This window comes from Episyrphus balteatus, chromosome 3 (assembly GCF_945859705.1).
Source record: "Episyrphus balteatus chromosome 3, idEpiBalt1.1, whole genome shotgun sequence".
Lineage (NCBI taxonomy): Eukaryota > Metazoa > Arthropoda > Insecta > Diptera > Syrphidae > Episyrphus > Episyrphus balteatus.
Genome location: NC_079136.1, coordinates 123,396,357 through 123,411,344, shown reverse-complemented (window position 1 = coordinate 123,411,344; position 14,988 = coordinate 123,396,357). Strand labels below are relative to the sequence as shown.

The following is a 14,988-nucleotide window of genomic DNA, read 5'->3' as shown; positions in this document are numbered from 1 at the left end:
TTCGCATATTGATTGCCATATTCGCTCATTGATTAGCTTGGTTTTTCAATAGATTTGTCGACTTCGCATGTTGCGCGTTGATTTGCTTGGTCAACCCGCAGATTTGCAAACTTCGCTTGTTGATTGAAAAATTTTCCCTTTTATTTGCTAGGTTTCCCAGCAGATTTGCAAACTTCGCATGTTGATTTGATTGCTGTATTCGTAAGCTTATTTGCTAGATTCGCCTGCAAAGCTGCCAAATTCGCATTTTGATTGATGTTGTTTTGCTGGGCTCGCCCATAGATTTGCCAACTTTTCGCATGCTGATTATCGGAACTGCTGTCAGTTAATCGGTTAGTACTATTTCCCTCAGAATACAAAAAATATTTCCACGTGCCATTAAAAGAAAAAAAAAAGCCAAATGATTTTGCGAACCAATTTTCGAGAGAAAAATGAAACTATGTTAATGTCTTCATGAAGTGCGCAGCTATATTTTTATTTATCTCCAAGGTACGTATATGACAAATTGATTCCAAAGCGAAATCTCTTGAAACAAGAACTGACTATAACAATTTTTTTGATAAATGAAAACGTTTTTATCTGAAAACAAAAAAAAAAAAAATATAAACACAAAATGATTAATGACACAGGACACCTTATTAAGTTGTGAAAAAAAAAAAAAAAAAAAAAAGAAATATCTGTGTCTTCAGAAAAATCAGATTGAATTTATTAAGACACACGAGTAAAGGTCAAATCAAATAAAAATAAAAAAAAACATTGAAAAGAAGCCTAAAATTATGTAGAAGGTTGATGAACTTATTAGCATTAAATTCACCTTTTTTTGTAGTCAAAGTATATAGTCCCTAAATCAAGTTGACATAAGAAAGTTCAACATGACTTGTGCTATTTTATGTCTCATCACACTGAAATTGCTACCATGTCATAAAGCCTACATCCGTTATTTTGAAATGGTTCATTTAATGGTTTAAGGACAGAATAGTACTTTGTGTAGCTACCTTACAAAGGTAGAAAGGATATTTGATATTTTTGGAAATTTCCATGTCATTGGTTTGAATTGAATGAAAAAGGATATTTTTTGCTGTTGAATTTGAAGCGTATCATGGTCATTGTTTTAGCATGATTAGTAACTTTGTCAATGTTAAAAAGCCATAACATGCGATTATTTTTCAATTGAAAAACTTAAATATTTTCAAATTGTATTAGAAAGAAAAGAAGGCATCGGTTCTATGGTGTAATGGTAAGCACTCTGGACTCTGAATATAGCGATCCGAGTTCAAATCTCGGCAGGACCTTTTTTTCTTATATAAATCATCAATAATTTTTATATTTTTAAAGTTAAATAATGTCTATCACATATTTCTTGAAAAAAAAAAATAACATGGGCAAGAAAAAATGAACACCTTAAAAAATTAATATTTTACAAGCCAAAAAAGATTACAACAATTTTTTAAACACATTTACTAAAATTGACATTTCTTTTATAAATGAAGACCTTAACCATGTTTCTACCATTATTATTGATAGAGAAATTATAGTTAACATGAATAAAGTCATACTAAAGTAAGGGTTTTCTTAAATCATACCTAAATGGTATCAACTTTTTCTTAAAATATAACCAAAAATCATTCCTTAAATTTTCCTCATCCTTACGGGACATCCTGTACATGTTAAAATAGTGTTTTCTTTCAGGAGATGCTATTTCGAGAAAATATTTAAAAATGTAACTTCAACTCTTTTTGTCTCAAGATATAATATATCCACATTTTTGGACCTTAACATACAAATAAATTTGACGGATTTCTACTAAACTATATAATATTTTTCTTTATTTCTAAATATTATTTGAATTAACTCTCTGTTTTTTTTTTTTTTTACTTGTGTAAGCTAAGTCAAATAATATTTTTGTTTAAAAGGATAAAACCTTGTTCCAAAAAATATAAAACATGAAGTAAAAATACATAATCCATTTTCTAAGAATCTCTCTGACAAAACAACATTATGTTATTCTCTCTCTCAATTTAAGCATATTAACTCAGTATGATGGCATATTGTGCATCTTTTTGTCGCAAACAAAAATGTACACTTTACTAAAAGTATACATGTACATTATAACATCGGACAGGAAACTAGGTCCTTATTTAAATTCGTTGCTTCCTCTTTCGAGAAAATAATGTATATTTTATGTATTGTCATGTTTATCTGGAGTTAGAGTTGCCATGATGGTATTTTGTAAAAATGTTATTCCAAATTGCATGATTACAGTTTCGGAAAGTGGAGTGGAACGAAAATTAACGCTCTGTGTTGAATGCTTCCTAGAATTTCATTTATTATTTATTCAATGTTTAGGGCATGGCAGTGGTTAGTGGTTTTCTATTTTCTTACAATTCACATATTTGTCTCAGAAAAAAAGAAAAGTATAATCGTCGACAAAAAAAAAATTTAAGATTTTATAGGGTAAATAGGGGTAACACGATATTGAAACGGTAAGTCGTAAGGAGTTGACTTTTTTTTTTAAATGATAGACAAATTTATTCAATAGTTAAAAAAGATATTGAAAAAATTCAAAAAAATTTCAAAACCAAGTGGTGAAAGTTTTTTTTGCAGTCATAGACCTTCGACAAAAGACTAATTAGAGGTACGCAAAATTTTGCACAGAAATTTGAGTTACACCATGAGAAAAATATTAAAAAAAAAATTAGGGGTCTAATTTTGAAATTTGAATTTTTGAAAAACAACTAATTTTAAGGGATATTTTTGAGTAGTTTTAAATTTTTTTTGTAATTTTTATAAGCCTCCAAAAAATCTCAAGCTTATAGGAAATATAGGCTTTAGTCATGCGCAAGCATTTACAAATTTTTAAATTTTAAAATGATTTTTGACCGAATAACGGGAAAAACAAGTCCCAAGTTTTTTGGCCGTTTTTAACATAGGCCACTTTTGCTAAAAGTTTAAAAGTGAATATTTTTAAACTCATTTTACGAACTTTTCAAGTTTTTATTCCCTTTTTCATTTAAAATGTTAATTAATTATAGAGTCGAAAATTAAAAATAAATACAAAAAATGGCGGAACGAAGTCCGGAAAAAAAATAATTTTTGTATTCAAAAAAAAAAAAATTTTTTTTTGAGAATCGAATTTCCGAAAACGGGACATGGAAATTTTTTGAAATTTCGGTTTAAGGTGTTGTTTAATATTTTCCAAGAAATGGCATACCAACTTTATTTTATTATTTTCAAAAAAAATATTCATAAAAAATTGTTTTTTTTTTAAAACAACGATTTTTAAATATTTTATCTAAAAATGCATCTTATACTGCATACTTTTTTTGGAGCTCAATTTCTTTAAAAAGTCGTTTGTTTTTTCATCTGAAGAAAAAATTTTATGCTTTTTTTTGTACTTTCATACACATTTAACAAAGTTCTTAAAAATATTCTAGAGCAAGTTCATAATTTTTTTAAGTAAATTAACTTTCTCTTTAACCCGAATTTCGCTATGATTTTGTTGAATCAATAAAGTTCCATGCTTGTTTATTATGAGTTTTTACAATAAGATTTTGGAAATTCGTAGGTAATTAATAGTTCTTTCTTTTTAGCCATTGTATCAATCTAGCTTTCCTCAGTATCGACATCATACTATGATAAGCGGATTGGTGGATATTGAATCTAGAATTTTTTTAAGTTTTTCAATGGAACGCTGACGCTAAGTAATCTTTTTTTGGGTATAAATTTAAATAACGTGCAGCCTTCAGCTATGCATATGGACCATAAGAAAACTTTTGAAATCAGTGGGCATTGGTTTGGATGCGAATATCTTCTAAACGGTTAAAGCAACCAATCTATGACCAAGGACTTTTTTGTAGAACATTTAAGCCCCTACAATAATCCATCTTACTAATTTAATAATAATGACTGTTCAGTGAATTAGAAAATTTTGAAAAGTAAAAAAAGTTTTTATATTTTTGTTTAACTTTGACCTCGAATATCTTTCAAATGGTTAGATTAATAAAAAAAATTAACAAGACCTTTTTTGTGGAGCAATCTGCTTCCTACAAGAATATGTCATGCGCGTTTGATTATTATAATTTTTCAATTTGTTACAAAATTAAGAACAACAAACGAATTTTTAAAGATTTTCTCGATTTTTGGACCCCAAATATCTACTAAACGGTTAGATAATTCAAAAAAGTGTATTTAACCTTTTTTGTAGAGCGTTCAATTTATCTACAAGAATATGTAAAAAAATCTGCTAAAAATTCAATTAATAAAAAATATATTTATTTTTAGTAGAAGCTTGATGTAAAAATGGAAAATTGAAAAGCGGAGGACCTTCCCATTAAGATAAAGAGCTCATATTTGGTGAGTATATTCTAGAGGTGTCTAGCAATTGAGTTTTCGAGGTACCAAATCAAAAAAAAAAATTTCGATTTTTTTGACCCACCCTAATATACCTATATTCACATCTCAATAATTTTTTATTCAGATAAGTACTGCAATAAGATAACCTCACAAACATACAAACAAACTAAGAACAATAGCAGATTAAATATTTAAAATGAATGTATATGATGGCAACACTGTACCTTACCTACCCAAGTAGTCGTCTATCGCCATTATAAAGTTCGCTTGTTTATCAACTCCCAAATCCCAGTTCTTTACTTTAAAAAATGTTCAAACATTTCTTCCTTCCCCTCTAGATCTTCTGTCACCCTTCTATATGCATTTATAACATTCTCATTTAAACGAGACTTGAAACCAACACGACGAAGAGTATAGCAAATCCTCTTCTCGAGTGCACAATGTTGAAAATTATCTGAATTTAATTTTCAAGTGCAGTACAAGCCAAATAAAACACGACAAAACACCCAACACACACGACAAAAATATTCCACTTTGCTGTGTGAAATCCTTCTCTGGGAGGATATCAGATATATGTCTCCATCCAGAGAGTGAGATAGAGTTCTATTTCACTTCTATTGTGTGTGATTTTTTTTCTTCCAACCCATCATCCGTTACGAAAAAGTCATTAGCAGGACTTCCATATAAACATGAGAAAGTGTATGGATAGATTCAGGCGGGTTTGACACGTTAACCCAAAAAAAAGGAAAAAGGATTTATTATAGAAGCTCCTCATTTGGCCTATACAAGCTCTACACAAGCTCTTCTACACCAATATATGACAGCAGAGATTATGTTCCATTTGAATGCAAATCTTCTCTCTAGACCTAGTGTCAACCCCAAAAAGGATATTTATATTTGTTTATCCTAGAAAAGTCTATACCAAAGAGTGTTTAGGCTACAATATAAAGTCTCTTTTCATTTGAAATCATGTTAAGCATACACACGCTGCGCTGGGCTGGGTTGTGTTAATTGCCCCATTGCGGCGATATATAATTAATTAACTCCTGGGGGCCGTAAAGCACTATTCTATTCATGCCTCATTTATTTTGGGGGAGCTCTGACGACGTCTAATCAAATAAATAATTCCTCGCTAGAAACTATTTTTGGTAGCTGCAAGTAGAAATCGCTGCATACCTCCGAAGTTTCGAAGTCGCAAAAAAATAAATTACTCAACGGTATATTTTGGCGTCTGTTTGATCAGTGTGAAAATTTATTTGTTGCAGATGGCGCACAAGTCGGTCGGTTTTTCTTTAAGAAAAAAAAAAAAAAAATGTCCGACCGTGTGATCGCTTAGGTGTGAATAAAATTCCAGCTAAAAATTGGTTGGTGGTTCAAAGGGGTTCGGTTTGTTGGGGGAATTTTGGTCTCTATGGACATTTATATTAGTAGAATAATATTTAGGTCACGCCGCCGTTGGGCGTCTGAGTCGCTATCTGTGTGATATGATCGTTGCTATGGCAAATGGAATAAAATTTGGCGATTCCATTGATCGAGTACGAGTTTTTTGTATGCAAACAAAAATTGCGTGCAAATTAATAATAATAATAAGCAACACACTATGGCTGGGCTAGGCGACCCCGTCGTGGTGCGTCTAGCGTCGTTTTTCCGGAGGAGGCGCGGTATGACACCGGCGGCGCGGCGCACGGCACGGTACATATCTAATATTATGCGGGACAGAATTGGCGTGTTTTAGGTTTTTTTTTTTTTTTGGCTTTTTGGGTGGGTGTTTTGATTGCGTTCTTTCACTTTTCATTATTTTAAACGCGACAGGAAGTTTTTGTATAATTAATTTTGTGTTATGTGGCAATTGCAATATTTGCAATTGATGGATCGTTATTATGCAGGATATGGACGTGGGTGGAGTTTTATTCAAAAATAATTTATACAGTAGAAACGAAATATTGAGCTAAAGCTAGGCCGTAACTTGATAAAAATTTTAAGGAGGTTAAAAAAAGTCATTTATCAATTTTTTTTTGTATCAAAACTTTGTTCGAGATTTCAATCCGAAAAAGAAAAATGTAAGAAAAAAACAATATTTGACCTACACTTCGCGTCACTTGAATAGAAACAACATTTTTTCTTAAGAAAATAGCGATTGGCGCTTTGGTGAGGTAACTTAGTAGATTTTTGGTTTTGCATTTTCAAAGAGGAACTTTTAACAAACAATGTTGTAAAAACAAAAAACCCAAAACAGAAACCGTATGGCTTCTAGTTGCGTTTTTTCGCATTACCTCACAAAAAACAGTGTTTTTTTTGCGTCACTTGAATAGAAACAAGCTCTTAAATTAGATAAAAATGATGAAAAATCATGGAAAACGCTAATTATAGTAAGGCAATATTAAGCTTTGACATTATTTGCACATTATAACCAATTATGAGCTACGAGCTACCAATAGGCACCACAGAAAATGCATAAATAGAACTTAACATTGAAAATGCACTTCTACTGTACACAATCGTGGACCTAATTGGAGAAAGTGATAAAAGTGTTTGGTAACTTCTTACAAATTAAGAAAATGACATTTTCTACAATTTAAGGATTGAATAAGTGAAATAAACTTTCGTTTTTATCCGGAATGCATCTGTTTTGTTTTTATTGCGTTGTTTTTTCTTGAACTATCCTTGTGCAATCTCTAAGACGGTTGTTCTTCCACGTTCCTAAACCTGCCAAGAGCTTCTACCATTATTTCTTTGTAAAAGTTAGCATCTGTTTTTGAAGCGTGAAGCTTCAATTTTGCTATTGCACATCATAAAAACAAAGCGTATTACTATAACACATTTTAGTGCCCTTTATTGGCGATGCGATAAAGGTTATTCTTTTATAAACCAATGAAATAGGGCTAATATTAACGTGGTCCATCTGAGTTGGTATGTTTTCCTTTAAAAAACCACTCTTTACCTCACTACTTTTCAGTTCGAATGCGACTATAAAATAGTTAACTTTTTTGTAATCTTAGTAGAACTTAAAATGTTGTTATTTTGCATTTTGAGGCTTTTTAAATGCTGTGCACCTTTTATAACTTCCATGATGGAACAAACCAACACATTACCATCGCACTAACACCACGTTTTTGACCGATTTTAGCGGCAAAGTGAAGGAAATTGCTGCTAGTTTTTAAATTATTTTTTTCTCTGCTCTTGATTTGGGTCTCACCTGTCTTATTTTTTTATTCAATCACTAGTTTACGATATTTCAAAAATATTCTATACAAATTTGGTAAATTTTCCAATATCTTTCGCGATTTTTCATAGTGCAAGTGCATTTCCAATGTTAGCTGCTATTTATGCATTTTCTGTGATGCCTAATGGTAGCTCGTAGCCCATAATTGGTTATAATGTGCAAATAATGTCAAAGTTTAAGACTGCTTTACTAAAATTAGTGTTGTCCATGATTTTTCATCATTTTTATCTAATTTAAGAGCTTGTTTCTATTCAAGTGACGCAAAAAAAACACTGTTTTTTGTGAGGTAATGCGAAAAAACGCAACTAGAAGCCATACGGTTTCTGTTTTGGGTTTTTTGTTTTTACAACATTGTTTGTTAAAAGTTTCTCTTTGAAAATGCAAAACCAAAAATCTACTAAGTTACCTCACCAAAGCGCCAATCGCTATTTTCTAAAGAAAAAATGTTGTTTCTATTCAAGTGACGCGAAGTGTACAATAACTCAGCAACCAGACTTTCAAGAAACTTTTGGTTTTCAGTTAGAAATAGAGTTTAGAGAAACCTTTCTTTTAATGTATCAATTGATGGATTTTGAGGAAATTTTTGAAAAATTAGTTTTTTTTTGCCTTGGATTTTGTTCGAAAATCTGAAATCTGAACAGGCCGCATAGGCCTGTTCACTGTGAACTCATGTCTGTAAACAAAAACTTGTATCGAGACTTAAATCCGAAAAAAAATCTGCTTCCGAATGCAATAAAAACAATATTTGGTTTGCAATAACTCAGCAACTAAACCTCCAAAAAACTTTTGGTTTTCAGTTATGAATTGAGATAAGAGAGAACTTTCTTTTGATATATCACTCAATGAATTTGGAGGAAATTATAAAAATACATCTTTTTCAGCAAGAGGTACCTTGGATTTTTTTCGAAAATCTGAAAAAATAAGATTTTATAATTTATATAATTAATTATGAACACACATAGCACTAAACAAAAACGTTTTGAGAGAAAAAAAAACTGCTTCCGAATGTATAAAAAAATTAATATTTGGTTTGAAATAACTCAGAAACCATAAATCTCGAAGAAACTTCTGGTTTTCAGTTTTGCATAGAGATAAAGTGACCTTTATTTTGAAATGTTAAGTCTTAAATTTTTTTTTTTTTGACTTCGGATTTGATTTTAGAATATTAAAATCTATTAAAAAAGTGTATTTTGGTTCACCGAAAAAATTAATTCGCAGTTTTATTGAATATTGAAATTTGTCATTATATCATGTTTTCTCATATTTACTTAAAAACATAGTTGGCAACCATATAACCCCAAATAGAAGAGTCGTCGATATTGTTCCAATTTAAAAAATATATCCATGAAATAGAGTAATAACTATTACTAATTAGAAAGCTAAAAGTGTGTTTTAGCACTTTTTGGACATTGTTTTCAAATTTTTTTGATTTTTGTTATGGAATACGAATCTATGAATCCTAAATCTAAGATCCAACACCTATTTGACGTGAATCAAGCCAAATTTCTAGCTTATTAGTATTTTCAGAAAAGAAACTTCTATTTAAAGACTAATTCTACCACCATTTTGGAGACACCATTTTGAATGCAAAAAAGTTGATAAATTTTTCGTATTTTCCATACTAATATTTTTCAGTGTACCAGATTTCATGACATTTCATCAAGAAATGGCAGCGCAAATGAATTTTGACGTCAAAAAGCACCAAAGGCACCACTGTGCGCCGCACTACAGCCGCACCCATGTTCAAAAATAACTATTACACCGCACCACTGCCGCACTATGATACAAAATTTCTACTCCGCCGCACAAGCGGGTTCTAATATTATTCTCGTCGGATAGCTTTTTTTTATTTTTCATGGTGCGGCGGTTGCGGCAGTAGTACGGCGAAATTTTCCGACACAACGAAAGGTTTTTTTTTATATTTATTTTTTATATTTACTCCGGTGTTTAACCACTTTTTGATTTAAGTCTTACACCATGAGACAACTTTACCCATCATTAAAAGCAACTCTCTTTGATAAATCCAGCAGGATTATTGAAAAGAACTTGACAACACGTTTGTTACCTCTGGCAACAAGCCATTAAATTCATCTCCAACCGTCAACAGCTCAGAATCTTCTCAAAAAGTTTTTAAAAAAATATTCTTATCACGTAACATTTCCCATTTCCATTCTATATTCGAGGAGGAAAATATATCATTTCCAAAGTTTTCTTAGAAAAAAATAAGAAAAAAAACCTAGGTACCTAGCTACTCCTTCAAAAAAAAAAAAAAGGTCCTTGTAGAAGACGATCAAGTGGAACATCATCAACCCATCATTTTGGTTGTTGAATGCACTTTAAACTCTGTCTGTCTGTCTGTTTGGTGTCTATCTTTCGACTTATTTATTTTTATTATAAGGACCATTGAACAGGATACAGCGATGAGGTTGATGAGCGGTGGAGTAACATGAGGGCTTTTTTCTGCGGTGCAGGGAAATATTTTGCAATTAGTTTGATGGAAATCCACTTCCGTTTGATATTCGTCGTTGACGGTTTTACCTCTCTCCCGCACACTTTTATCCATATCATCAAATATAGACTGCGTTCTGCCCGGTCCTGCTAGAGTCCTGGTCCGCGACCGAATCCTTGTGCAATGGGATGTTCAATGTAAGAGGGGTTGGGGGTAAAAATGCAATGAAACAAAATGCGCGCCCATTCAAAGTAGCGAAAAGTAATTAACAAGGAGTGCAACGGCAGAAATGTGGATGATGATGATGATGATGACGACGATGGCACTGGGCAAAGGATCAAAACTAGGACGAGGACTCTCGCTTGACTCTGAGCGCATGATGATGGTTTATAAAATGCGTGGCACAAATAATGTTTACTAAACTATTTTTTTTTTTTTTCTATTCCAGAGTATCTATAGAAAGCAAACCGAAGAATGTTGTTTGCTTTGTCAAACTGTTGGGGAAATTATAGGACGACAAGAGTAGAGTATCTATCGTGAACGTGGTTTTATTTAATGTGGTCGGTTTGTGTGCCAGTGAGGTCCTTGAAAAAAAAAAAAAAAGATATTTAAACTAAAAAAGCTATCATCTATGAAAACACACACAAACAAACAGATATGAAGTGGGTGGAAGGGTGCAGGCAGAGGGTAAAAAATAAACAAATGCAAAATGAATGGAAGGAACGTGCATTCTTCTCTAGATGAATCTCTGAGTGCAGAGAGGGACGAGAGAAGTTTTTTTTTTTTTAATTGCTCATAAGGATAAATGATGTTTTTGTGCAAAAGTTGAAGTTGGTATGGGTTTTTTTTTTTTGTTTTTTGTAGCGCGGAATGAATGAGCTCGCAGAAATGAATGGGTGTGCTATTAATTTCGAAGAAGTCATTGAACTCCGAGGAGTGTATGATGGTGGTTTACCTCGAGCATGGCTATGAACTATATATTCTACCTACGAGTGCAAGAAGATTTGTAGTATATCTTAAGCTTTTGTATGTTGATGAGGTTTTGAATGGAAAATGTTACAGTTTTTTTTTTATCCAAGTAAGAAAACTTAACAAAATAACCTGCGGGAGATGGAGTTCATCTTGTTCCAATTTTTTTTTTTTTTTTTTTTGTTTATTTTTTAAAATAACCATTTCCGTGAAATTTTTAAGCTTGTGAGAGCTTATTCACATTATAATAATTATGCATGAATAAGAATATGCAAGACGAGACATTTGAGCATTATTCATATAGCAAACTACCTACCTATATAAGTTTCGAAAAATTTAATTACACTCAGTAATTGCAATATCTGAAAACTTTGAGACATCATACAAATTCGTAAGAGTTTTTTTTAAATTTAAAGAACATTTAAAATAAAATGCACGACTGGGGTCGCACGTACTTGCTCTTGCAGTTTAAAGCACTTTTATGTAAGTCTACTTGTAGATTTTAAAAGCTGGATCTAAATTTAAAAAAAAATTGATATTGGAGAAGAGCCGACATTTAGGGCAAAATTTGCTCTTAGAGTTAAAGTTGCTTAAATTTTTAAGAATTGTTATGTAGAAATTTGGAAAAAAAAAATAAAATTCGTTTTTTAAAAAAATAAAATAAAATCTGAAATCAAATTGCCCTCCAAAACAAGTATGCAGTTTTGATTGATATGTTAAGATGCATTTTTGGAAAAAAAATTTTCAAAATCGTTAAAGCCATTTTTTAAAAAACTAATTTTTTAAAAATAATTTTTTGGAAAAAATGTTTAAAAATAAAATTGGTATGCCATTTTGTAGAAATCACTAATGAACATCTATAAACAAAATTTCAAAAAAATTCAATGTCCCGTTTTCGAAAATTTGATTTTTCAAAAAAAAAATTTCAAAATTTTTTTAAAAATCCAAAAATTATTTTTTTGGAAATTTGTTTTTTGGGTTATATTTAAATTGTATAAATGCTTCCTCACAAAAAGTTTCGTTGAAATCGAATAAGCAAAAATATAAGATATATATTTTTGTATCGCTATAAATACAAAAGTTATTAATACTTTTTTTGTTAAAAAAAATGCTCTTTTTTGTTTGTGTTTTTTATCTTTACTTTTTTTTTTAATTTTTTTTCCGAATCTTGAGTTTTAAATGATAAGTGAGTATTTTATAGCTTTATGTTGCAAGAAAATATTCAGAACCTACAATTTTTTTATATTTAAGTCTCTTCATTTCGTAAAAAAGGGGTATTCTTTAACAAAAAAGTATTAATAACTTTATTTATTATAGCGATACAAAAAAAGTTGTATAGCAAAGTTGTAGAGAATGTTAAGCCAAATAATCTTTTCTCGGAACATTTTTTCATAATTTTGATAAAAAGTGCTCAAAACTTTAAAATTGTCATTTTTTTTCTTTTTTTTTTTACTTTTATGGCTTGTAACTTTTTTAATATTCAGAAAATTGAAAAATTGTTCTTAACATAAAGGACGCGAAATTTAATTTCCTAACTTTTTTGTTTGTACAACTTTTATGTAGGATAAATAGAAATCGAGATATTCAACAAAAACGAAAATCCAAGATGGTGGCTGAAAGGTGAATTTCGCAAGTGCGAAAAATCAGAGTAATGATATCCAGCCAATGCTCTATGGAATGAGCAAACAAAATTTGGGGGTGGTACAAACTGCTGGGTCGCCAATATATGAACATCATAAATGCACTAGACTATAAAGCGAATCTGTGCATGGTTTTTTGCCAAGATCACTTCCGTTTTAAATTAAGGGGAAATCCACTAAATTTAAGATGAAAATCTTCCTGTTATCATCATTTTCATGAAAAATTAAGTGAATTTCCGCTTAATTTAAGATGGAAGTCAACTTGGAAAAAACCATATTGAAACCAATGTGAAAAACATGTTACACTGACAAAATTTGGGATGAAGGTTTAAGATAAAACAGAGACAAAGGATTCATAAAGTTTTTTAAAATATTTTGGTTGAAAGGGTGTTTTTTTTTAATAGGTTAAGTTGTGTGTGAGAAAGTTATCATAACAGCTAACTTATATTTTATTAATTTTTAAAACTTGATGAAATAGTTTTGATTGGTATAAGAATTAAGAATCTATAAAAAGTAAAAATTATTTTGAGTGAAAGGGTGTTTTTTTTTTCAAGAAATGATGAAATTCGGAAATAGTACCACAAAACCTACGAAAAAATTGTTACACCAATGAAAATTTGTAAAAATGTTTCATTTATAACAAAAAGCAAGAACTCAAAAAGTCTATACAAATATTTTAGGTTAAAGGGTGTTTTTTTGGGAAATAGGGAAAAATCCGCGATAAGTCCGATAAAATCAATGGTATAAATGGTACCCTTACGAAATTCATTAAATATGTTCTCTTTCCCATCTGTACTACGAATAATGTAAGTCTATACATTTTTTTTACGTGAAAGGGTGTTTTTTTCGAAGTAAAGAAAATATGGGTTTATTTGAAAAAGTGTGAAATACTAGAGTAATATTAGTGGTACCCTATTGAAATTTAGCAATTATGTTACTTTTAAGATAAGAAACAAGAATCTTAAGTGTCTATAAAAATATCATGGTTAACAGGGTGTTTTTTTTGAGTGAAAACAAAAATGATGGGTCACCCTAATGAAATTTGGTAAAAACATTGATTTTTGGAATAGAAAGCAAGAATAAAGAGTTTTCATTAAAAAAAATTTTGGTGAAAGGGTGTTTTTTTCGAAGAGACAGTAAAATCTGTAATTGGTCCCAAAAAGCCAATGATTCATTTTATTTATGGTTTTGATGACAAATTAAACATTTATAAATAAGTTCTTACACGTTTTACGCGAATCATTGGCTTTTGGGGACCAATTACAGATTTTACTGTCTCTTCGAAAAAAAAACACCCTTCCACCCAACTTTTTTTTATAGACTTTTTTTGTACTTGGTTCTTATCCCAAAAGCAAACTTTTTGACAAGTTTCATGAGTGGAACAATTTTTTTTTTTATTTCTTGATTTTATGTACTTTTTTACCTGTACTAATTATGTTTTCAAAGATTTACATTTTTGTGAGTTCACAATTTCAATTTTTCAAAAGAAAAAATACTTTTTTCAAAAAAAAAAATGCTTAATTCAGGTTCTACCGAGATTTGAACTCGGATCGCTGGATTCAAAGTCCAGAGTGCTAACCATTACACCATAGAACCGATCTGAGCATACAACTGCCTATAATCAAGCAAATCCAGTTCACACATTTATTTTATTGTCTTAAAAACAAAACACTTGTGTTTCTATATCCTACCTATAAAATTGTCATAACAAAAATAGAAACCTCATAAAAGTATCATTCGTTTTAGTTTAGTAGATACAATATCTCACGTCACACTTCTGGTAGTTTTTTTTTTTTTCAAAATTCTTAAAATAAACACAGATGTTTTATATGCCACGGTTTTTTCATGTTTCAATATCAAAAAACACACGACATATAGCTAACAAGATGGGAGCGAGCGATGAGATATAGATAAATCCGGGGAGGTAACGACATAGCAGTTTAATGCTTCTGACAAATGCCATTTTCCACCCCAACAAAAAATAAAATAAAGAAAAAAAAAAAAACTTTGCTGAGATTTTTAACTTTTTCTATTTATCTACTAGCAGATAATAGATACCTTTCGACTTGTTTTTTTTTTTTGTAAATATTGGAGAAAAAGTGAAGTATAAAGTAAAAGCTTGCACTTGGATGATATCCTGTTATAGTTTTGGGGACTTGAATTCTTACCCTTTTTTTTATTTCTTGTACTTTTTGAATGTCCTAGATTTCTCAATTGAAAAGAAAAGTCCTGCCATACGTGAGAAGATTTATACTTTTTCTGTTTTTCCTGCTTTCAAAGTGATTTATGAGTTTTATTTTTTTTTGTCGAAAGGGAGGATTTGCACAGGGTGGTTCTAAATTTAACTAAAAAAT

The 14,988-nt window shown here is 30.5% G+C and overlaps 1 non-coding gene across 1 annotated transcript; it reads right to left on the bottom strand.

Annotated features, from left to right (window-relative positions):
- Nucleotides 1-14,158: 14,158 nt before the first annotated feature.
- On the bottom strand, nt 14,159-14,230 carry Trnaq-uug (transfer RNA glutamine (anticodon UUG)). The gene has a single exon. It is a non-coding gene; the product is annotated as a tRNA-Gln (tRNA).
- Nucleotides 14,231-14,988: the final 758 nt, after the last annotated feature.